The sequence below is a fragment of the Trachypithecus francoisi genome, unplaced genomic scaffold (assembly GCF_009764315.1).
Source record: "Trachypithecus francoisi isolate TF-2019V2 unplaced genomic scaffold, Tfra_2.0 Lachesis_group7, whole genome shotgun sequence".
Taxonomy (NCBI): Eukaryota; Metazoa; Chordata; class Mammalia; order Primates; family Cercopithecidae; genus Trachypithecus; species Trachypithecus francoisi.
In genome coordinates, this window is record NW_022681472.1 from 15,328,375 (window position 1) to 15,354,767 (window position 26,393).

General features: G+C 39.8%; 1 long non-coding RNA gene across 1 annotated transcript in view; it reads left to right on the top strand.

Moving 5' to 3' along the window:
• Nucleotides 1-1,643: 1,643 nt before the first annotated feature.
• The window catches only part of LOC117078909, an 80,130-nt gene continuing 55,380 nt past the window's right edge, over nt 1,644-26,393 (top strand). Inside the window, exon 1 of the long non-coding RNA XR_004435196.1 lies at nt 1,644-1,792. This is a non-coding gene — a long non-coding RNA (uncharacterized LOC117078909). The remainder of the gene's footprint in view (nt 1,793-26,393) is intronic.

Here is a 26,393-nt window from a genome sequence, read left to right on the forward strand (position 1 = left end):
ATTTTATGAATGATTTGTCGACTCTGCCATAGAATCTTTAGGCCCAGATTTGTGGGCCTGAAGAATGCAGGAGTGTCATGGTTCAGGAATCTGATGAGCACCATATGCCCAGATAGAATGATAGATTCCAAACTTGGAAGAGAGTTTGTGGCCATCTAGCCAAGGTTCCAGTCTGATGATTAAATTCTACTGACAACATACCTGCCCAAGGCCAAATTCTGATGCATGACCACTTCTAATGAGGGAGAATTCCCTGTCTTCAGAGGCAGCATGCTATTTTGAGAAAGTTTGGCTTTTAGAAATTTTCAAAATTTTGAACTGAAATATTTCATCTTTGGACCACAGAAAAGTCTCTTCTGCATCACTGTCCTTGGTATATTTGAAAACAAGTGAAATTTATCTGATCCCATTAACACATAGCCTATGACCGGACTTTAGATCCCCTTGTTATCAGGGATTTTCAGTTATTCATAAATGAATAGCAAGGATGGGGATGGGCAGACAGGTAGTTAGATGACAGGTAGAGAAATAGACAGAACAGACAGAAATAGATGTTCTGTAGACATACTGAAAGTGTTCAGAGTCACAAAGACTATCACTTTTCTCATCTGATTTTAAGGACAAATAGTGAATATAAAGATTTTAGAAACAAATAGTGTCATTTAGCAGATATATCACATTTACCCATGCCAAGTTCACCAGCTTAGCCAAAATTGCTAAGCCTTTTGTTTTGTTTTGTTTTGTTTTGAGACACAGTCTTGCTCTATTGCCCTGGATAGAGTGCGGTAGAACAATCACAGCTCACTGCAGCCTCGACCTCCTGGGCTCAAGCAATCCTCCCACCTCAGTCTCCCAAGTAGCTGGGAGTACAAGGGCACACCAACATGCTCAGCTAATTTTTGTGTTTTTTATAGAGTTGAGGTCTTGCTATGCTGCCCAGTCTAGTCTTGAACTCTTGGGCTCAAGCAATCTTCCCACTTCAGCATCCCAAAGTGCAGGAAGTACAGGCGTGAGTCACAGTCCCAGCCTTGCTAAGCTTGTTGCAATGGTTTCTGCTAAACGTATTGTCTGAATCCACAGTGATGGCTTTAAGGACCTAGCTTAGAACTTCACTTCACATGTGTTTGAAGTTTGATCTTATTTTGACCTGTAATCCAGACTGGTCTATCCTGGACAGGACTACAGGGAAACACACTCAGCCTTTCCAGTTGCTTCATCATCCGCACCTTCTAGCACATGCCAAAACCACTCCAAGGATGGGAAAGGAAACTACACCTTCCCACTAGTACTTATGTAAGAGTTCTACCCTCTTGCTTTTAATCAGTTTTACTTTGACCTCGTAACTGTAGTAATAATGAAGGAAGTTTCTAATTTGCACTAAGCAATGCCAAATAAATACCTGACAGGATAGAATTCTCTCTATGGATGGGAAGAGAGAGTGATCTATAAGCAGTCTTCAAGTAGGTTGACAAGCTTTCAAGATGAATAAATTTTTATTTTAACCTTTCCTTTCTGGTTGCTTATTTTCACCCTACTCGGTTATTGTATCCCAACTCTTCTGCAATAGCACAACGAATGGACTTTAGAGTGATGTATTTTCTTTTCATCTTCAAATATATACAGTTCCATAATGGGCCATCTGTCATTTTGTGATCCCATGTAGACAACAATGCCCTAAAGTTTTGTTGTCATAGCAACCACACCACAGTTTCCAAAGCAAACTCTGTAATCATTCCTACCCTCAGAATCTATCCAACATGGGGCGGGAGCAGAGGTTAAAATCCCAGGAAATGTAAGTCCCTAATATTTGTTACCTGTTTAGAATGAATGCTTAGCCTAGTTCATGTCCAGCTTCAATGAACTAGATTATAATAATATTTTTGAAAAGGAGCAAAAGGGTCTTCTGTAAGCTATGTGCGTGTGTGTGTGTGTGTGTGTGTGTGTGTGTGTGTGTGTGTTTAGGTTAGTTTTGTTAGTGGGAAGTTAAGTCTTGATTTGAATTCTGGAGAGATACTTTGATGTAGCAATCAAACCTTCCTTTTCACTTTGCTGAAGACCAATTTTAGAAGAGCCAAGAAAAAAAATGCAGCTCATTGTTCATATTCTTGTCTCCTATCTCATAGTAGTCCAGAGCATCTGTGCCATATTATTGCAGGATAAAGGAACCAGGAGTGTATTCTGTGGAGAATGACAGAAAAGCACAGTTTTAATCTTGATTTTATTTCTTTTCTACAGAGACTATCTTTACTTATCTTTAACTTCTTTCCTGTCCCATAGGCATGGAAATGATTCATTTTCTTCCCCTTTTATTTTCAATCTTCCACAGCTTTCACAGAAGGCATATCTGCATGGCACTGGGGTAGGGGAATATTGTTTCACAGAGAAGTCAGTCAAACCTCTTTGCTCTCCCCACTGCTGCCTAATGATTTTCAAGCACTTTACAACTTTTTCGTTGAAAAAAAAAAAAAAAAAACTAAGAACTGAGATTCAATAAGTTTCCATTACTTACTCAGGAAACAAAGCAAGTTGCCAGGGCAGTAGGAAGAAAGGACATTAGTTGTAGGGAGATTAGTCGGGGCCATTCCAAAAATGTGGGCCAGGAGCAGGAGAAGAAGGGGCAGTGGGAATGAAAAGAAAGACATCAACTGCAGAAAATCTCTTAGAGCATTCATTCATTCATTCGACAGGATGGCACGTGGCATCCAATTTGCTACATGAGAAGGAATGGAGAAGGGAGTAGAATAGGATCTGTGTCACTGAAGAGGTGGGGAGGGGCTCTCACACACTGACGGCAGGAACAGAACAGATACAACTATTTGATGGGGTAATTTAGCAGTGAACATTATTTGAAATATATTTATTTTTATTTCATTTTTATGATACTAATATTGCATGTGCATTATAATGTTGAAAACATGAAAAAAATTTTTTTTAAATTTTAGAAGTGCCACCAGCTAAAGATAATCATTTTTACACTTTGGCATACATTCTTCTAGCCTCTTTGATGTACCTTTTATGTAGTTGCTCTACTATACAACTCTGTGTGTGTGTGTGTGTGTGTGTTGACTTCCAGATAGCCTCTTTTCATAAGAAGGAATAAGCACTTTGTATATTAGCGCAAATATTTTGTAATTATCACTTTTTAGAATTGTGTAATTGTCTATAGTGTGATTGTATAATAATTTTACTGAACCAAATGTGAAACATTACAGACATGGTCTCTGTTAGCTTTTCTACTTTATAAACAATGCTGCAGTAAACATCTTTGAATTACTGCCTCAGAATATATTCACCAGTAGAATTAACATTTCTAGAATATAACAAGTGGTATTAAAAGCAGTGGGCACCTACGTACATGTTGCACCACTCTTTGTTTTAGTTTTCTAGTGGCTGATGTGATATACTGAGCATTACAGCCATGTGCACAATGGAATCCTCCTGAGTCTTCTGGGGTCTACACTTCCTCATACTCTCAGCCATGAGTTACAGAAACCTTACTTTTGCCTGTTTCTAATGCTTTTCTCAATCAGCTCACTGAAAGAATAAAAGGTTTCCAGTATTTCATCTTCTAGGGACTTAGTAAACACGCTGTTAAAGTTTCTTCAGGCATGGCTAAATTGGGGTAGCTTTTCAGGTGAGAACTGATGGAGTTCTGATATGCCAGGAACTTTATTATTTTGAGCCAATTAAATCTTCATACTTCCAATGTTCAGTCCTCAACCTATTTCCCTCATGGTCTGCTGTAACAACCCAGATTTCTTAATAAAGTTTTATCCCTGTAGTAAGCCTGTGCTTAATAAGGTGAAAATGATGTTATGGACGAAACTGTGTCCCCTGAAATCTGTATGTTGAAACCCTTACCCCAGTGTGACTGTATTTGGAGATAAAATCTTTAAAGATCTTTAATTAAGGTGAAATGATGTCATAAGAGTGGGACCCTTATTCAGTAGCACTGGTGTCCTTCTAAGAAGAGGAGGAGACAGCAGGAGTGCATGCACAGAGAAGAGGCCATGTGAGGATGCAGGATGGAGGCAGCTGTCTGCAAACCAAGGAGAAAGGTGTCACGATAAATCTAACCTGCTGACATATTGATCTTGGGCTCCCAGCCTCCAGAACTGTGACAAAATACATTTCTGTTTCTTAGGCCATTCGGTCTGTGGTATTCTGTTACGGCAACCCAAGCAGACTAATAATGATGGGTTAGTCTCTGTCCTAAAGGGATTCAAAACCTAGTTGTGATGAAAATGGATAATCCAGTTCGCCTCAAGCCTCATAAGCCCAGGCCATCCAGCAGCAACATGATAGCAGCCCCGTGCCAGATGAACCTCCTTCTGCAGAGCACGGCAATCCCCGCCTGACTTAGACTAACGCAACTAATTAAGGAAATGCTTAGGTTCTGCTGTAGCATCAAAAGTGTTCTGGCAAATCTAGCTCTTCTGCACACTATGTGGTATGCTTCCCATTTGTGCTCTACTATGGCCACAAGAATTCTTGTGGCTATTTGATTCTCTAAGGTCCACTGTTGCCACAGCATAGAAATTGCAACCCAGCATAGAAGTACCTGGGTCGCAGAGATGACTGCAGACTTCCGTTCTTCTTCTGGATGACTATATGCCGTGGGGAATCCTCTTTGTTCTACCCATGCCATGAATGCCTTAGTAGTTACTTCAGTAAAATAGGTGGAATAGCATCAGTCTGCAGCCTAAGCACAAAATCATGCAGACATTTGCCTTCAGTTTAGATTGCCTATTATTTTATAAGCTAAACATTGGAGCCAATTTATCTCAAGTCTTCAGTAAAAAGACTTGGGGATCTGGGCCAAAGGAACATTTGAGAAAAATACAAAAGATTGTACTTCAATATGCCTTCTTAGCCAAGTTTCCCCACTGGACTTTCACCCCTCAAAAGTACATTTCTTTCCTTGAGTCTCTTAGAATCCTCATGAAAGTAGATGTTTGGGGTGCTGCCCCCAAATCCCTCTAAATAAGCCTGGTCATGTCTGACCTCATAACATGTGTACATCTGGGATTCTCCTTGAGGACACGCACTGTATAAAGAACATATGTAAAAGGAAATCTACGTGATACAGAAGTGCGATGTGTATGTAGTGAAAACAGAGGCTAGTTTTTATGGAGCACATATTATGTACCCTGACTTGGTGCTTTATCTGCATTTGATTCTTCAATTCCCACATATTCCCTACATGAGAGAGAATATGACTGCTCTGACCTGCAGAGGTGGGAAACACAGCTTAGACATATTACACAACTCACCCAAAGACAGCGACAGAGCCAGGAGTCAAACCCAAGTCCATTAACTCCAGAGGCTACACTATAACCTCCAACTGTGCCCAACATGTACTGAAGAAGAATTACTATGAGAGGTTCAAAGCAATGAGACATTGGTATTTCTTAGAGCAATGGTCTATTGAAGAGGTACAGCTGAAAATGGCCCTTGAAAGAAGGATAGAGTACTAAGGTGTGGAAGCTTAACATAGGTATGGAGGATTAGAGAAGATTCAGATTAAAATCTTGAAGAGTAAGGTTTTCATGGGATATCAAATGTACTGAAGACTACAGGTTTTATGCAGAGGAAGCTGCAACACTGAAATTATAATGATCTTCTGTCCACGAAGGCTGCTCACCCACAGGGTGAGAAGCAGCAATGGTCCTAAGCTAACATGAGAGATTTCAAGCTTTCACAGTGATGACGGGAGTGATGCACTCAGTAGCAGCATGTTTCACCAAGGAAGATGGCCATGCATCTTCAAAGGCTGAGGGGAACAAGCATTCTCTAATTCCCATGGAGACCTAGAAGAGTTCTTCATTGTGGAGTCATGCAAGCCCATTTCTTACCTGGATGGGTGAAGTGTTCCCTCAGTTAACATAGACCATGCTTCCTCTTTAGAAGCATAGGTGTAAAACAGGAGAGTCTGTTTTAAGAGGATCTGTTTGAAGTTTAATGTAACCGAAATCCATGCACCTGAAGCCTTTAAGGGATATAAGTGGTATGTACTTGTGTATATGTACGTGTGTCTCTATGTTTCCGTATGTTTATGTATGTATTTATGCATACATGTATGCAATTGAAAAAATCATAAACTACTCATTTCCCATTGACAGCATAGTTTTAAGATGATAGAAACCAGGTAGGCATTAGTCAGTCAATGGAAAATATTTCTCTCTTTTTGGAAATCTGTGGCTGAGGTAGAGAATGATGAGCAATATAAGACACCACTTAACCTGTATACCTAGCTCTGCATTCCAAAAGAGAAATAAAGGCTACTCAACACGTTCATCTTTCTGCCTCAATTACTTGAAGTGGATAATCAGCTTCACACTATAAGGACGATGCTGAATATGTGTTGATTTTTCTTTGTTATTGATTGCTGTGCTTTGACACACTGTTCTCGTGATTACACACCCAGGCACCACCTGGCACCATTGTCTACCTTCACTATTCACACATCAGGTGATAATTTTTGTGGTTTTTTCTTCGTTGTATGTAATTGCCAATGGAAATGCCTAGAACTTAAGGCACGGTTTAGTGGCTTAAATAACAGTATATGTTTTAAAGTACTATTTGGTGAAAACTAAGCAGTTTTAGACAGAAGCCTTCCCTGAAATTCAGTGGCCATTTTGTCTAGAGTAGAGTTTACTCAAGTTACTCACAAATGCTGCTTCACATTTTAGGTAACTCTGAAGTTTCTTAATAGGTAAATGTCCAAATACAAGTAGTAGGTGCACCATGGCACACGTTCTTTGCACTAATGTATTTATGTGAGCAAGCAAATATGTTTTTACATTTATTGAATAACAATTATAATGAAAACTATTATTGTCTGCTTCCACAAAGAAGCAAATGCTTACATAGGACATTTGTTTCGGCCTCTCCACCTGTTCACCTGGCACCTTGGCCCCCACATAATCGAGAGCAAAGTTTGTGCCCTCTACCTAGGACACCTGAGCCAGCACCCACATTGTTCCTGCGGAGAGCACTCTACAGACCCAGTTGTTGTCCTTGTGAGCAGTGCCTAACAAAAGCAGAAAAAAGTGTCTCCACCAATCCCCTACTCTGAAGACAGAATTGCAGGAGCACATGAGCCTTCTATATCTCCATGGCTCCCATTTTTTAAAAGGATCAACTGCATTGACTGCTCATAGTCTGTTGTCCTTGAGGAACTTCACAAGCTTTTTCCTGCCCCAACCCCATCGGGGTGCTTGAGGTTTAGTGTTTTTCTGACCATAAGCCAACAAGAGCCAAGCCTCTGAGTACCTTAGATGCCTCTGACTTCAGTCTTCACTAAACACATGGGCCTGGTGTTAGTCTATGCCTCCTTACCTTCTATGTATGCAGTGTGCTCAGGACTGAGCTTCTGAAGGCCACCGTGAGCACGAGATTTCCACCTCTCACTCAACATATCCTTGCTAACATGGGTCATATGAAGTCACAACACTCCCAGTCCTTTGTAACCTGCTGACCCTCCTTGGACAGGATCACTGTACTGTTCCAACTGAGTGCCAGACCCCACAATGTCTTTTGCGACAAGCCACTTGTTCAATAGGCTTTTGACAGGTCTCTAACCTGCCCCGGAGCACTGGCCCTTCAGCTGACTGCAGATGCCCTTATTTGGGAATTGTCCTTTACAATTTCTCAATCAGAAACTATGGCAATTGCTTCTTCACAGAGAAACTACAGCCTGCTCTCTCTGCAGATGTGGCTTTACTTCAGGATGGAAGGAATGTCCCATTTAAAAGCAGAATCTGCAGAAATGAGTTACAGCTCAGAAAATAACACTCTGTCATCTAAGCTAATAGAAGCATGCCTGTTGTCGATATATTTAATCTAAAATGAAGACAAAAAAGGAATCTCACTGGTTGGTGTATACTGAGTACAAAAAATTCTTACTATCATGTGCTGGTCACCAATGTGATGGGGCCAGATGACTGCTCTGAAAGAGTAAGTTTGCCATGTTAAGAAAGAAGCCAGTGTAAAAGAAAAAGTTTCACACTAACATACCTCTTCCCCACAACACACATACACGCACAGCACATGCATGACAATGTTTCAGTCCTCCTAAAAATCGGCCGGGACAATAAAGATTTGGAATTTAAAACAAGCTAATACTATTGCTTCTTTGCTTTATGTTTAAGAGAGTCACAACCAGTGAATTGACTCATTTTTATTTTCATATAAAACTGGTTTTTTTGGCACCTTAGGCTTTTGTAGACATTTATCATTTTGTTTCTCTCAGATAACACAAACATTGATTTTTTTAGTATTCAGACCTCTTATTTTCCCCTGCATCACTTGTCAGCTTCCAAACAATCTATAACTACAAGACAAGCAATGAAAAGGGTGAATGTTCACAGTAGGCCCCATCTTGAGCTACACGACTGTGAGATGCACTGAACTGCTGGTGTCCACTCGGCATTCACAATGGACCAAGGACCAGAAACTTGGGTTGCAGCTGAATTGCAAGAAAAAATATAGAAAGTAGTAAAAAAGATGTTGCTGTGGGGTTTCCCTCCTTTGTCTTTTCTCCTCAAAGCATATCGTCCTTTCCTCTTTTACAGAAGTAAGTCTTTGGGTTTCCGGCAGCTCTGACTCAGATTCTGCTTGCCTCTTCTCCATGAGATTACCAAGGCATCAGGGTAGAGACTCCCTGAGGTGAGCATTGAGCTTTTGCCCATGGTGGGCAGTGGCTTGATCACACCAGTGCAGTCAGCTGCAGAGCGAGTGCCAGGGAGACCGGATCTTGATATTTCTTTCCGTTAGAACATGCTATCAAATGCCAAGTCACTTATTACCTGGTTAATTTATAGAAGTTAGACTGCTGTAAACAAAATTAACTTCAGGTTGTACCATTCATTGTCTTCTCTTCTATCATCCTTGCTTCTGCCTTTGAGTCAGGGTCAACCTACACAATTAAACCTGCTCAGTCCCAAGCAAAAGTTTTCTTCCATTCTGTCTTGTAAAACTGATTTGTTTCCCCTTTTTTTCTCCCCACCTCCACATTTTCCCCGAACAGAATCAAAAGAGGGGTTGCTTTCCTGGTTGCTTATTGGACGTGTGAACTTGTGCAAATTACATAATGTCTTTGAGCCTCAGTTTTCATGTGAGAAAAATGAAGGAAATAATGCTTGCTTCACAGAGTTGTTATGACAATCAAATAAGAAATTCCTATGTGAAAGTACTTTAATGAATGGTAAAGAAGGTGCATACACCTCCCGCAAGCAGGACTACTTCCTCAAATGCGTAGGCATCCTCTTTCCTGACTTACATCAGAATGCTCTTAATCAACCACATCTTTAGCAGAATCCAGGGGACCTACATTTACTCCCCCAGTAAATGAGCTGCCTATTAGCATGGGCAATGGGGACCAAGTAGTTATTTTTCCTATATTCAGATTTTTTTAACTCTTCATTTTTTAGAAAGGAAATTTTTCTCCCAGAATCAAAATTAACATATTCAAAAGCAGTCATTATGCTTTACACTTTGATCCCGTGGTAAAATAGAGATCTTGATTCCTTCATAACTAGGATATAATCCTGCACTCAGATTAGTAACAACACAGTCAGAAGATGTAGAAAACTAGAGTCCGTATTATTAGAACCCAAAATATTGAAGGGGAATATTGTTATTGTGCTTTGCACACTGGAAAAATGCATTTTGGAGAGTAAAGAGTCAAGTCCCTCCCCTGCCTGAGTTATCCTGCCAACCCCTCGCTCCTTTTTGCTGCTATTAGCCTCTCATAATGTAAAACATTTCTTCATTTCCAGCAGATAATACTTTCAGTGAAAAGGTAATTTTTGAAGTCTATTACTCTCATTCTTAGTGAAGAGCACAATGTAGCATTTTGTTCTAATACGCCATTGAAATTGTTTGAGTAGGTACACCATGGAATCAAATACAAAATGTCAAAATGGTTTCCATTAACTATGCACATTTGCACTGCTTCCGTTAATGGCCATGTTTTTGTTCTTTTCCTTCATCTTTGCATCTGTAAGATGAAATGATTCAGTTGATGTAACTGAAAAGTACATTGAAAAGGTAGAGAGCAAATTACAAAAGCATCAAGCCACAATTCCACCCACAGACTTTATTTTATAATGAAGTTTAATAATGATAGAAACTGTCATTAGATTTAAACATCAGTCATTTCAGCAATTGTAGTTAATGTGAATATCTCATACCAAGTAATGTTTTATAAAAACATGGCAGGGATTGTGTATTATATTGAACTGAAATGTCATAATGAAATCTTAACTAGATGCTATTATTGCAATACATATTATGTTAAGAGAAATTTACTTCAACTTGAAAAGAGAAAATGAGTACTGTGTTTCCTTCAACATCATAAGTTCAGATAAAATCATTTTACTTGGAAGAAAGTTTTTTTTTTCTTTTCTAGACTTAACATGAACACATATATGTACCCATTACTTTTGATAATAAATGTTGTGCTGATGTATCTTAGTGGTAAATATACTACAAAAATATATTTATTTTTCTTTGACACAACGTTATCTCTAGGAAGAAATTTGTGGTTCTTACACAGTATATGTTTTTGAGCCTAAACAGTATGTGAGTTTCTCCTTTAATCTATCTTGAAGAAGAAAGGGTATTCCCAATGGCAGAGCCCTAGATCTAAACCTCAATGAGCTCTGTTACTACTGGGTTGAGCTCATAATAGCATGGGGAAGCCAGGCCAGGTGGTCACGCTCGCTGAGTCATTCAGCTGCAACTGACCTTGCCTTGCTTCCTGATAGTACAGGTTCCTGCCAATGACTGTTAAAGAACAATGGCAACACCAAATGAAATCAACACCTGAAAACTCTCATTTTCCACCGCCTACCTACTTCCCACCTCACTCACAGCAGCCTCTGTCCACATCAAAAAGGTTGATCAAGTCTCAGTGTGTGCTGAGGAACATCTCACAAAGTCATACTCATTTGATGAAGAAAGAAGAAGGAAGAAAATTTTCACTTCTGAGTATCATGCTCTCTTAGTAGAGAGAAGAAGATGAGTAGAAAGGAGGAGAAGAAACACAACCAGCTTTCCGTAGCACAATATTTCTCTAGAGTCCACAACGTGTTCCAGAGTGATTAGGAAGTAAGAGCAACTGACCACAGCAAAGAATGCTTGTACCGTGCATACACTTGTGTAAATTTCATCATTTTCACCTCATAAAAGGTTACATGAAAGGTTTTTTCTTGTCAGTTTAGGTTCTCTGGAGTCTTTTGTGATCATGTGTGCATTTTTGTATTTTAACAGTTTCACAAATGCTACTGGATAAAGGCACCATTTTCCGGGAAAAGTCCAGAACATTTAGCCTTTACCACCAGATGGCAGTGTAATACCACTCTTGTATAGAACAAGCACACTAAAATGGGCACAAGGGACCTTGGATAAGTACTACTCACTATGGGAGCCCCTGAAATTAGATATTATTTCCTTTTGATATTCAATACATCTTGTATCTAACATTTTTGATTGAATACATTTGTAAAGGAATCCATAGCTATGGCAAAAGAATCATTTCATTTACCGACTGCTGTGCAACAAACCACCCATCAAAACATATTAGTGTAAAAAATAATGTTTTGTTATTTATCGCAATTCCATGAGTTGATTCTGCTCAGATGAGCCATTCTTCTGCATTTATCTTCTACTTCACAGGATGGAGCTGGGGTCTCCCATGTATCTGTGTTCAGCTGGGACTAGGACTGGAATTTCCAGAATGGCCTCTCATGCTCTAGGGCCCTTCCTTCATGTGTCCAATCACTACTGAAATCTAGCACTAGCTTCCCTACATACCACACAGGCAACTGACCTCCGAAAGATAGCCCCATTGTTCAACTGTTAATAAAGCCGCTGCATGAATCACACTTGCTAATAATCCATTGGCCAAAACAAGTCAAGTGACTCAGCCACAGCCATGTGATGTGGAAAAAAACTGCATTCAAGACAAAATTCCAGAAGACAAGGCCAGCAATGGACAGGCTACCATAGGGTTCACAGCTCTGCAAGCACAAAGAATCAGAAAACTCTCTAGCTCAATTTACATTAAAAATATTATAAATCTATACTCCTTTCATCACTAAATCACAGGCAAGACAAATGGCACAGATACAATTTGTAAAATGTCATGAAAATAGACCATCTGGCTACTATTGCCCATGGTATTTTACTCTGCATAGAAGGGCACGGTTCCAGGCTCCAGCCTCAGGATTGCAGGGCCCAAAACTCAAATTTTAAGGGCACCCAGTATTGGCAAGCTAAAAAGGAAAACTAGGACTAAGTAAACTTACAAAAATAACTTCATCAACCAGATGTAAATTCAATGTGTGCAGAAAGACCTACTTGGTGCATGAATGGAGACTATCGGCAAACTCAATCATGGTGCATAAATCCCCCAGGAAAACAAATTATAAAGCAGAGGTTGCTTTATGAACACAAATTTGGAGGAAGGGAAGCTGGATATTCTCAACGGATATTTCCATTGGGGCTGATAAATTGTCCTTCTCTGTTCTACAAACATCTCTATTTTAAGAACTGATTCAGTTTCATTCAATTACAGCAACATTGCCTCTTAATAAGATCAGATCTGACATTTTTTTGGCTAGAAAAGATTATGAACAGGATTAAGAACAAAAGTCAAAACTTGTTCTCAACATTTTGTGTTGCAAAAAGCCAGAAATTTTTCATCCAAGATAATATTTCTACTTATTATGCATGACCCAGAAAGCACTATCGACACATAATGTTGATTCAGTAATTAGTGCACTTCCATTTTTAATCTGATAATCCCCATGGCTGACAGGTTGCTATACCCAAATGATGCTTCTGTACTTCAGTTAATGTCTGCTAATAATTGAACTCAAGAACAGTACCCATCAACAATTCCAAATTTATTTCCCAGCATCAAGATTAAAACCAAACAGCAAGGCCTTGCATCCTCTAAGGCAGTCTACTCAATTCATTTACATATAAAATTCATACACTCTGCAAATGGAACTGATATATGCTGCATTATTCCTAAGCTTTCAGTGAGTTAGAAACAAAATGGGGGAAGGGACACCTAATAAAAGTCTTCAGGAAGACTGTATATTATTATGATACAAACGCATAGCTAGAAATTCAGTATGTGAATTATGTAAATAGGATTTTCTTATAAGAATCTTGCAACCGAAATTCTCAAAATTCAGCTTTCATAAAGATAATACAATTTTTTTTCTCAGATGATTGTTCTTCCTCCCATGGTAAAATATCCTTCACTGTATTACAGCCTGGGATTGTTTCATTAGATGAGGATGAAGAAATAGTTGGTGGATTGACCAAAACTGGGGGAGGTTTTTTTATCATATGCAGGAGAGTTTTGTTTTTTAAGATATTAGATATCTCATGTGTCACTATCAAATGCCAGTTCTTGAAACCATTGCTACACAAGGATCTCTCAATCAATGTATTTGAGTATTTATTGAATTTAACATTCAGTACATGAAGAGCCAGTAAGTGGCTCCACATTTAAGATCACATGAACTATTTTAGGCATTCAATTCTTTGATTTACAACTCATAACAAAACACTCACACTGGAAAAGTTTGCCATTACCTCATACTCAACGTGTTGGGTTGGAATGATCAATAACGTTTACAGTGTACTCAGAAAAATGCTAGAGAGTTCTCAGAGCTAAACAAGAAGCCACAGAGTCAAGAGAAAATCAGGTAGAACTCCCCCAACTCCTTTCAAATAGAGAAAAATCTTCTTTCACTTGTTTAAATAATAATTTATCCTTAAGATGTTGCCAATTTTGGGAAAAGGAGAGTAAATACTGAACTGGTGCTCGTGGTAAGTGCTCAATAAACATTTGCATTTTGCTTGTTGGAGGGGACAAGAGGTTGTTGGAGGGGAAGGGAGGGGAGAAGAGGTTGTTGGAGGGGAGGGGAAGGGAGGTTGTTGCAGGGAAGGGGAAGGGACGGGAGGGAAGGGGAAGGGAGGGAGGGAGGGAGGGAGGGAGGGAGGGAGGGAGGGAGGAGGGAGGGAGGGAGGGAGGGAGGGAAGAAGGAAGGAAGGAAAGAAAGAAGGAAGGAAAGGAGAGAGAGAAAGAAAGAAGGAAGGAAAGTGGGAGGGAAGGAGAGAGGGAAGGAAAGAAGAAAGGAAAGCCAGGTTGTAATAAGTTTGAGAATCCCACATAATATATTATTTATTTGAGTGTAAAAATTGATATTAGTATATTGAAGGCTCTGATAAGTGGCGCAAATAAGAAAAATGTTTAATTTTTTTAACCTGCTACTCCATAAATGTATTTAAAGACTAACCCCTCTCTTTGTTTTTATATTTATCTTTATCAAAAATTATTAAAATCTTGTAGAATTTGTGTTTTTTTAAAGTTTGGTAAATGCTACCTTAGTAGGCCCTACAATAGACACAAATATTCAGTAGAGCAAAGAATTGGTGTTACAATATGACTCCTATTCATACATGTCTGGTAGATTCAGTCCAAAGTCATTCTATAATTCAATATACATTACTATTTACCACTGTCTGTCTTCCCTTCTTATACTGGTAGCAGTGAAAGCCACTGGTTAAGTTCTGAAATTTAAATCCTAGCTCTGCCACTTATTAGCAATGGGACTGTGGGCACATTTCTCATTCTCTCTGTCTGTTTCCTCATTTGTAAAACAGATAACATTGAATGCAGTCCCTGAATGTAGGAAATGGGAAGATTTCCAAACTCTATATTTCCTGGGAGCAGCACATAGGTAGATTTCTGAGCTCTAGCATGGATCTACGGAATCTAATGCTCTGGAAAAACAGTCTGCATCTTACTCTGCCCCAATGATTTTCATGAGGGTAAAGTCAGAAGACATTGAGCATGCAAATGAGGAGCACCACCGCTGCTTCCAAGTGTTAGGAGGGGTAATGCATGAAATCAGAGCATACCTGGTTTTTCTGTGCCCAAAAGACAGAACCAGGACTGTGGCAGAAGTTAGAGGAGATGAATTTTAGCTCAATATAAAGAAGGACTTTCCAACAAATATGGCCATGCAAAGATTGTGCAGGCTTCTTTGACAATCAGATATCTGCCCTCGTGCTTGGGATCACTTATTTTTTTTATTTATTTTTTTTTTTGACTTTTTTTTTCTTTTTTTTTTTTTTTATTATACTTTAAGTTCTAGGGTACATGTGCATGACGTTTATATCATGTATAACTCCCCAATGCAATCCCTCCCTCCTCCCCCCTCCCCATGATAGGCCCCAGTGTGTGATGTTCCCCTTCCCGAGTCCAAGTGATCTCATTGTTCAGTTCCCACCTATGAGTGAGAACATGCGGTGTTTGGTTTTCTGTTCTTGTGATAGTTTGCTAAGAATGATGGTTTCCAGCTGCATCCATGTCCCTACAAAGGACGCAAACTCATCCTTTTTGATGGCTGCATAGTATTCCATGGTGTATATGTGCCACATTTTCTTAATCCAGTCTGTCACAGATGGACATTTGGGTTGATTCCAAGTCTTTGCTATTGTGAATAGTGCCGCAATAAACATACGTGTGCATGTGTCTTTGTAGTAGAGTAATTTATAATCCTTTGGGTATATACCCAGTAGTGGGATGGCTGGGTCATATGGTACATCTAGTTCTAGATCCTTGAGGAATCGCCATACTGTTTTCCATAATGGTTGAACTAGTTTACAATCCCACCAACAGTGTAAAAGTGTTCCTATTTCTCCACATCCTCTCCAACACCTGTTGTTTCCTGACTTCTTAATGATTGCCATTCTAACTGGTGTGAGATGGTATCTCATTGTGGTTTTGATTTGCATTTCTCTGATGGCCAGTGATGATGAGCATTTTTTCATGTGTCTGTTGGCTGTATGGATGTCTTCTTTTGAGAAATGTCTGTTCATATCCTTTCCCCACTTTTTGATGGGGTTGTTTGCTTTTTTCTTGTATATTTGTTTGAGTTCTTGGTAGATTCTGGATATTAGCCCTTTGTCAGATGAGTAGGTTGCAAAAATTTTTTCCCATTCTGTAGGTTGCCTGTTCACTCTGATGGTAGTTTCTTTGGCTGTGCAAAAGCTCTTTAGTTTAATTAGATCCCATGTGTCAATTTTGCTTTTGCTGCCGTTGCTTTTGGTGTTTTAGACATGAAGTCCTTGCCCATGCCTATGTCCTGAATGGTACTACCTAGATTTTCTTCTAGGGTTTTTATGGTATTAGGTCTAACATTTAAGTCTCTAATCCATCTTGAATTAATTTTCGTATAAGGGGTAAGGAAAGGATCCAGTTTCAGCTTTCTACTTATGGCTAGCCAATTTTCCCAGCACCATTTATTAAATAGGGAATCCTTTCCCCATTTCTTGTTTTTCTCAGGTTTGTCAAAGATCAGATGGCTGTAGATGTGTGGTATTATTTCTGAGGACTCTGTTCTGTTCCATTGGTCTATATCTCTGTTGTGGTACCAGTACCATGCTGTTTTGGTTACTGTAGCCTTGTAGTATAGTTTGAAGTCAGGTAGCGTGACGCCTCCAGCTTTGTCCTTTTGACTTAGGATTGTCTTGGCAATGCGGGCTCTTTTTTGGTTCCATATGAACTTTAAAGCCGTTTTTTCCAATTCTGTGAAGAAAGTCATTGGTAGCTTGATGGGGATGGCATTGAATCTATAAATCACCTTGGGCAGTATGGCCATTTTCACGATATTGATTCTTCCTATCCATGAGCATGGTATGTTCTTCCATTTGTTTGTGTCCTCTTTGATTTCACTGAGCAGTGGTTTGTAGTTCTCCTTGAAGAGGTCCTTTACATCCCTTGTAAGCTGGATTCCTAGGTATTTTATTCTCTTTGAAGCAATTGTGAATGGAAGTTCATTCCTGATTTGGCTCTCTGCTTGTCTGTTACTGGTGTATAAGAATGCTTGTGATTTTTGCACATTAATTTTGTATCCTGAGACTTTGCTGAAGTTGCTTATCAGCTTAAGGAGATTTTGGGCTGAGACAATGGGGTTTTCTAAATATACAATCATGTCATCTGCAAACAGGGACAATTTGACTTCTTCTTTTCCTAACTGGATACCCTTGATTTCTTTCTCTTGCCTGATTGCCCTAGCCAGAACTTCCAACACTATGTTGAATAGGAGTGGTGAGAGAGGGCATCCCTGTCTTGTGCCAGTTTTCAAAGGGAATTTTTCCAGTTTTTGCCCATTCAGTATGATATTAGCTGTGGGTTTGTCATAAATAGCTCTTATTATTTTGAGGTACGTTCCATCAATACCGAATTTATTGAGCGTTTTTAGCATAAAGGGCTGTTGAATTTTGTCAAAAGCCTTTTCTGCATCTATTGAGATAATCATGTGGTTCTTGTCTTTGGTTCTGTTTATATGCTGGATTACGTTTATTGATTTGCGAATGTTGAACCAGCCTTGCATCCCAGGGATGAAGCCCACTTGATCATGGTGGATAAGCTTTTTGATGTGCTGCTGAATCGGTTTGCCAGTATTTTATTGAGGATTTTTGCATCGATGTTCATCAGGGATATTGGTCTAAAATTCTCTCTTTTTGTTGTGTCTCTGCCAGGCTTTGGTATCAGGATGATGTTGGCCTCATAAAAAGAGTTAGGGAGGATTCCCTCTTTTTCTATTGATTGAAATAGTTTCAGAAGGAATGGTACCAGCTCCTCCTTGTACCTCTGGTAGAATTCAGCTGTGAATCCATCTGGTCCTGGACTTTTTTTGGTGGGTAGGCTATTAATTGTTGCCTCAATTTCAGAGCCTGCTATTGGTCTATTCAGGGATTCAACTTCTTCCTGGTTTAGTCTTGGGAGAGTGTAAGTGTCCAGGAAATTATCCATTTCTTCTAGATTTTCTAGTTGATTTGCGTAGAGGTGTTTATAGTATTCTCTGATGGTTGTTTGTATTTCTGTGGGGTCGGTGGTGATATCCCCTTTATCATTTTTTATTGCGTCTATTTGATTCCTCTCTCTTTTCTTCTTTATTAGTCTTGCTAGCGGTCTGTCAATTTTGTTGATCTTTTCAAAAAACCAACTCCTGGATTCATTGATTTTTGGAGGGTTTTTTGTGTCTCTATCTCCTTCAGTTCTGCTCTGATCTTAGTTATTTCTTGCCTTCTGCTAGCTTTTGAATGTGTTTGCTCTTGCCTCTCTAGTTCTTTTAATTGTGATGTTAGAGTGTCAATTTTAGATCTCTCCTGCTTTCTCTTGTGGGCATTTAGTGCTATAAATTTCCCTCTACACACTGCTTTAAATGTGTCCCAGAGATTCTGGTATGTTGTATCTTTGTTCTCATTGGTTTCAAAGAACATCTTTATTTCTGCTTTCATTTCGTTATGTACCCAGTAGTCATTCAGGAGCAGGTTGTTCAGTTTCCATGTAGTTGAGCGGTTTGATTGAGTTTCTTAGTCCTGAGTTCTAGTTTGATTGCACTGTGGTCTGAGAGACAGTTTGTTATAATTTCTGTTCTTGTACATTTGCTGAGGAGTGCTTTACTTCCAATTATGTGGTCAATTTTGGAATAAGTGCGATGTGGTGCTGAGAAGAATGTATATTCTGTTGATTTGGGGTGGAGAGTTCTATAGATGTCTATTAGGTCCGCTTGGTGCAGAGATGAGTTCAATTCCTGGATATCCTTGTTAACTTTCTGTCTCGTTGATCTGTCTAATGTTGACAGTGGAGTGTTGAAGTCTCCCATTATTATTGTATGGGAGTCTAAGTCTCTTTGTAGGTCTCTAAGGACTTGCTTTATGAATCTGGGTGCTCCTGTATTGGGTGCATATATATTTAGGAGAGTTAGCTCTTCCTGTTGAATTGATCCCTTTACCATTATGTAATGGCCTTCTTTGTCTCTTTTGATCTTTGATGGTTTAAAGTCTGTTTTATCAGAGACTAGGATTGCAACCCCTGCTTTTTTTTGTTCTCCATTTGCTTGGTAGATCTTCCTCCATCCCTTTATTTTGAGCCTATGTATGTCTCTGCATGTGAGATGGGTCTCCTGAATACAGCAGACTGATGGGTCTTGACTCTTGATCCAGTTTGCCAGTCTGTGTCTTTTAATTGGAGCATTTAGTCCATTGACATTTAAGGTTAATATTGTTATGTGTGAACTTGATCCTGTCATTATGATATTAACTGGTTATTTTGCTCGTTAGTTGATGCAGTTTCTTCCTAGCCTCGATGGTCTTTACATTTTGGCATGTTTTTGCAATGGCTGGTACCGTTGTTCCTTTCCATGTTTAGGGCTTCCTTCAGGGTCTCTTGTAAGGCAGGCCTGGTGGTGACAAAATCTCTAAGCATTTGCTTATCTGTAAAGGATTTTATTTCTCCTTCACTGATGAAGCTTAGTTTGGCTGGATATGAAATTCTGGGTTGAAAATTCTTTTCTTTAAGAACGTTGAATATTGGCCCCCACTCTCTTCTGGCTTGTAGAGTTTCTGCCGAGAGGTCTGCTGTTATTCTGATGGGCTTCCCTTTGTGGGTAACCCGACCTTTCTCTCTGGCTGCCCTTAAGATTTTTTCCTTCATTTCAACTTTGGTGAATCTGGCAATTATGTGTCTTGGAGTTGCTCTTCTGGAGGAGTATCTTTGTGGCGTTCTCTGTATTTCCTGAATTTGAATGTTGGCCTGCCCTACTAGGTTGGGGAAGTTCTCCTGGATGATATCCTGAAGAGTGTTTTCCAACTTGGTTCCATTTTCCCCCTCACTTTCAGGCACCCCAATCAGACGTAGATTTGGTCTTTTTACATAATCCCATACTTCTTGCAGGCTTTGTTCATTTCTTTTTCTTCTTTTTTCTTTTGGTTTCTCTTCTCGCTTCATTTCATTCATTTGATCCTCAATCGCTGATACTCTTTCTTCCAGTTGATCGAGTCGGTTACTGAAGCTTGTGCATTTGTCACGTATTTCTCGTGTCATGGTTTTCATCTCTGTCATTTCGTTTATGATCTTCTCTGCATTAATTAATCTAGCTGTCAATTCTTCCACTTTTTTTTCAAGAGTTTTAGTTTCTTTGCGCTGGGTATGTAATTCCTCCTTTAGCTCTGAGAGGTTTGATGGAGTGAAGCCTTCTTCTCTCATCTCGTCAAAGTCATTCTCTGACCAGCTTTGATCCGTTGCTGGCGATGGGCTGCGCTCCTTTGCAGGGGGAGATGCGCTCTTATTTTTTGAATTTCCAGCTTTTCTGCCCTGCTTCTTCCCCATCTTTGTGGTTTTATCTGTCTCTGGACTTTGATGATGGTGACGTACGGATGGGGTTTTGGTATAGGTGTCCTTCCTGTTTGATAGTTTTCCGTCTGACAGTCAGAAGGACTGTCTGTGGTCTGTTGGAGATTGCTTGAGGTCCACTCCAGACCCTGTTTGCCTGGGTATCAGCAGCAGAGGTTGCCGAAGATAGAATATTGCTGAACAGCGAGTGTACCTGTCTGATTCTTTCTTTGGAAGTTTCCTCTCAGGGGTGACGCCACCCTGTGAGGTGTGGGGTGTCAGACTGCCCCTAGTGGGGGATGTCTCCCAGCTAGGCTACTCAGGGGTCAGGGACCCACCTGAGCAGGCAGTCTGTCCGTTCTCGGATCTCAACCTCCGCGTTAGGAGATCCAGGGCTCTCCCCAAAGCTGTCAGACAGAGTCGTTCGCGTCTGCACCGCCCCCGCTCTTTCCCCTAATGGGCTGCAGCTGTGCGCTGTCCGCAGAGGTAGAGTCTACAGAGACAGGCAGGCTTCCTTGAGCTGCTGTGAGCTCCACCCAGTTCGAGCTTCCCAGTGGCTTTGTTTACCTACTTAAGCCTCAGCAATGGCGGGCGCCCCTCCCCCAGCCTCGCTGCTGCCTTGCGGATAGATCGCCGCAGATGGCTGTGTTAGCAGTGAGGGAGGCTCCGTGGGCGTGGGACCCTCCCGGCCAGGTGTGGGATATATTCTCCTGGTGTGCCTGTTTCCTTAAAGCGCAGTATTGGGGTGGGAGTTACCCGATTTTCCAGGTGTTGTGTGTCTCAGTTCCCCTGGCTAGGAAAAGGGATTCCTTTCCCCCTTGCGCTTCCAGGTGAGGCGATGCCTCGCCCTGCTTCAGCTCACGCTGGTCAGGCTGCAGCAGCTGACCAGCACCGATTGTCCGGCACTCCCTAGCGAGATGACCCCAGTACCTCAGTTGAAAACGCAGAAATCACCGGTCTTCTGTGTCGCTCGCGCTGGGAGTTGGAGACTGGAGCTGCTCCTATTCGGCCATCTTGCTCCGCCCGGGATCACTTATTTAACTGCAGCTTTTTCCAGGATATTTTAAGGGGGATTCAAGCATCTCTGGGGGTTGTTAGACTACCTGACTGCTACATTTCCCTTCCAACCCTGACGTGTTAGGATTCTACCTCTCATGACATCAAACCTGTACTAAGTAATATCCATGTCCAAATGTACTTGTCTCTTCCCCATTTTCACTCCTCATACATTTATTTGAGGAACAGTATTTTGAAAGATTTTGGTATTTGCTATTTTTTGGAAGATAGTTTTAAATACTGCCAATGCAGAACACTAGATCACATGTGCTAAAAATGCTCTGAAAGCGCAGGTACACCTCTTAGTAAAACACAGGGGACGCAATCCCTGGGGACAGAACCTACCAGGATATGATGGAAGAAAACTTAGGGATTTCCACTGGCTTTCCAGATCCGCTAGCGACCATTCCTTAAGCAGCGAGACAGGCTCACAGCACTCATATAATTAATCCTTGAATCCTAAAGGAACCATTATGTTCCTTCTTACAGCTGCTGCTGGGAGTCACATAAAACATCTTCTAGGTTATAAGACCAGAACTTTAATCATATATAAGGACTGAAAACATAGCCTAAAAAGGCATAAATTCCAAATTGTTTCCATACCACTGTAATATTTTTAAAAAAGCCTACACACTTTTGTAATATAGATTTGTCAAATGATGGAAATGCTGCTATCATTTATAGTTTCCTTTCAGAATGGACACTTATTTATAAATGAATGGTTCTGTAATAACCCAATGGCACCTTCATAAATCTCTCCAATGTATGGCAGTCTGTAACACATCTGATGAGAAATGTGTTTACTTTCAGGATTAAAAATAGAAAAACACAATAGAACAAGTTCATTGGCAGGTTCAGGTGGCCACTTAGTTTATAATAGAATCAGGAAATGAAAGTGCCCTGTGGTGCAGTAAAAAACTCCACTAGAACCCATTTTAGCTAAGACAAGCAAAGCATGTCAGTGAGTTTCCTCAGTTGTCAGCATTTAAAAAAATTAACTGTATACCTCCTTTCAATCAGCTAAATATTTATTCAAATCTTCAGCTTGTTATTTCTTCATTAGCAAGGTTTCCCCTGCTGCTCAGTAGAATATGTGAGGAGCTTTGCAAATGTCAGAAGCACTCAAGTTGAATCAACCAGGGGAAGTGATAAAAAGACTCATAATCAAGTGGAACTACAATAGGGCCACATTTCAAGCTGGGAAATAATAGATCAATACAGAAGGATCTTTCCCATGGGATAATGCTGCTATTTGTTCTTATTTTGTGACTTGTTTTTACTCATCAAATCACAAGTACAAAGCATTTCTGTGTTAACCTTCAATTTGTAAATGATCATTTGTATTCTAATCCTCAGAACACTGCCACAGAGAAAAGAGGGTGCAATTTTGAAAGAAAAGCTGAGTCTTGTGAACAAAGGAGAGCAAAATAAAATAGCCAAAGTATTTTAGGGAAAGAATTAATGCTTTAGGAGCTCCTGGTTAGCATATGAAAATCTCATTCTAATAGATAAATCAAGCTTAATGATATAGAGTTTTAAACATGGAGAATTATAACAAAGGTCCTCACAGAAAAAAAAAAAAAAATCTAAAGCTGCAGTTTAATCTGTAGCCAGGAAAGTCTAACCTGTTCATTTGCTTGTTTTGGAAAAAAAAAAAAAGTTTATGGTCTTGAAGTTGCAAATGTTTTACATTTAATTTTGTGGTTTCATAAGGATCTTAATTTGGTCAGGATTTTGGTTTGTGAGTGTTTTCCAGCTACTGACACTAGTACAAAATCTTATCACATTAACTTCCTTTATTTAATTCTGTGTTATTTTCAACATCATTGTCCAATAATAAAATATGACCTAGTCAATATATCTTTTAAACCAAGTTGCTCACATTATTTCAGATATATATTACAATCCAACAGCTCCCAATTATTTTTAAAACTTGTTTATAAACATGGGACAAATCTATAAAGACTGCTGTTTCTTCATGAGAGATAATAATATGATGTCAAAATAAAACTTCAAAATATTTTTCCAAAATCACAAAGAATAAAATATATCAATCTGTAGGTAAATAAATGAGCTTCCCCAAATTTTATGATGGCGCACATTTTTCTAGATTAAGAAAGTTCTGTATATGTTTTCCTCTTTCCAAATATAAGCAGGCATTTCTATGCTAGAAGGGTACCATTTGAAAAGGAAGTATATGACCCAACGTGAGACGGAACTGGTAGCTAGTCACCCAGGTGCTCTTCCTTGTTAACTGGTGACAGCGATTGTTATGGGAGAACTTCAACAACCTGCCAAAGGATCCCGGAGCAAGAATGAGAGCTGAACTATTGAGGCTGAGCATTGAAGTGTAGGGGAAGCCCAAAACTCAGCACATTCATGGTTTTGCTGGTTTTTGACCATTGAGAAGAAAAAAGAGAGTCAGCAACCAGGGAGCAGGTAAAGATGATACCGTTTAATGCCCAGCTCCCCATTCAGTCCTGGTCCCTCCAGAAGCTACCCTGTCCCCAGGCCTCAGTGTGCTTGCCTTCCTCCTCTGGGAGAGGTTAGAACAACTCAAAAGGGCAAATTTCATAGAAGAAGGATACGAAATGAGAGCAACTTTTTTTATTGCTGCCCCATACTGCCCTCTGAAGACCCTGTCCACTGGTTTTGAACACACCAGACCAATGGTCCCAGGCTAAGGTGGCTATTGATAAGGTTGTAATCCAGATTGAGGCTGAGGGAGAGGGGGTGATGTGAGAAGGGGAAGAATGGGTAATAACGAAAAGAAGGGAGAAAGTAATTTAAGGAGCAGAGTTTGGTTACTCTTCAATAGTTTCAAGATGGATTTTCCATATTTACCAAATGAAGTGCTAACACCACAATTAAGAGCAAAATGATTGCAAAGTCATCTGCTAAGGACAGGCTACCTCGAGGGCTGTAGGTAAAATTGGATAATGCTTATATTAACATTATCCTTTTCTTTGCATTCAAACTTTGTCCAGGATATTCCATAGAAAAGATAACTAGGTGTGTACTTTTTTTTTTTTTTTTTTTTGCCTAATATTTCCTAAGGAAAGCAGAGATGCTTTACTGAATTCCAGTGTCTGGGGAGATCTGCCTTCCCACAACGTCGTGAGTGGTTGTGTAGATGAAGATGCTTTCTTCTACCAAAGAGTTCTACTTCGAGCTGGCTAGGAGTTTCTTTTTTACTTTGTATGTAAATTATACAGGGAGCCTAATAGCACAGAATGGAGCCCTGGAATCATGTGTAATATTCAACTGCAACATGGATTGTATTTTATGCCTCCTTCTAAATAAGTGTTTTCTAAATATATTTTTGAGGACTGACGGCACATAAAAGGGAGCTATTAAGGAGAACCATGGGGTGTCTGTGATGGGAAGGACTGATTATCCCTGACAGCCTCCAACTTTGAATTCCTGGAAAGGCAAACCACAAATATTTCAGTGAGCCAAGTATGCAGACACATTTAATGCCACATTGCCCTTCTACCCTTTTCCTCCTTTTTTCCTCTCCCTGGCTTCCCAGCCTCTTCTAAAATGGTGTGCCTATTATGAAGTGTTCTTGGAAGCTTTCTTATGTCATCTGAATCAACATAATATCAGACCTATCAAGATCTATTTTTAAAGGTAAGTTTGTTTGGTCCTCTAGCGGCCCCCTAATTAGAATGCACTATATTTATGTATATGCTTCTTTGCATTGCATTAACAGGATACTCTGGGAAAAGCTTCATGCTTTCAAAACACTGAATTTCAGGGAGGTCCTTGGCAAAATCATGAAATGAATTTGAATCTTACCCTTCGTTCAGGTTTCAGTCTGTGACCTTGGACCCAGATTCCATGAATAGAACATTGTCCTCGCAGGGCAGAGGCTCAATAACTGGACATTTTCTGGGTCCCTGAATTTGTACAATGAGATATCAACTCCAATCTGTGAGCACAATGCTCCAGTGACTGCCAGGAATGGCTGCAATATTGATGCCTTTCAATGTAGATCACATCATTCACCGAGCAGAGCTCAATAAAATGATACTGTAGTTAACAAGTTTTATAACACAAAGTTACTTTAAAACATGGAACTAATCAGAGAGAAGCCTGTTTATGCATGTCAGAGCCACATTTAATTGTCAATAAATAAACAAAGATTTGCTTCACCTATTGTCATGTATATCAAGTAAGTCATTAATCTAAACTAATGAAGCTTAAGATATATGACAGACAGTTTTTATGGAGCGCCTTCTTAATGATATGTTTGCTTTTCATTTCAATGCCAAGAGAGCCCATTATCAAGAAAGCAGCACATTATGGTCCAAACACATTGAAATCTACAGCACTATTCTTTGTTCGGAGTTCACAATAAGCAGCACTTGCACTTACATATTCATGTATCTTCTGAGATGAAAAGCATTAGTTAGAAATGAATACGGGTGGGGTGGGGGGAGTGGGAGACAATGCATCTAAGGCTCCTGCTCTGTTGGGAAGTTTTCCCCCCTTTGGATTTTTAAGCTCACCTGGAAAGAAAAAGGAGAATAAATCCAGCCCAATTCATGCCTACACCCATTTTGAAAAACGTGAGTGAATATGCATCATAAACACAATGAGCCCTAATCATTAAAGAACATCCTGAATCTCTGAAGAACACAAACCCAGGATGCCAAGCTGCAAACAAATAACTGCTAGATAATAGAAGCAAGAATTCTACAATTATTTTAGTGGGCATGTTAGTTCTCAAGCTTCCATGGTTTTCAAAGATAAAGTAATTATTTATTATTCTACTTCTATTTTGGAGGAGAATAATGCGGACAAGTTAACATCTATCAAATCATGATTCCCAACCTGGTGACATGAAAAACTCAGATTAGTTGACCCTTTGGGCTAATGCCACTAAGAGATTCTGCTGCAGGCGCCAAAGACCAAATGAAAGATTCAGTCATGTTGCAGTTCTATTTACTTAAATCTGGAGAAATATGCCTAGTGTTGGACCAGATTGCAAGAAGACACAATATATTTGTGTGTAAAGCAGGGCAAAAGACTGATAGAATATGGTCAGGGATCTTGGTTATCTTGTTCATCAGTGCATTTCCAGAACCTTCCACAGTGTCTGCCTCTTGGTGGGTAC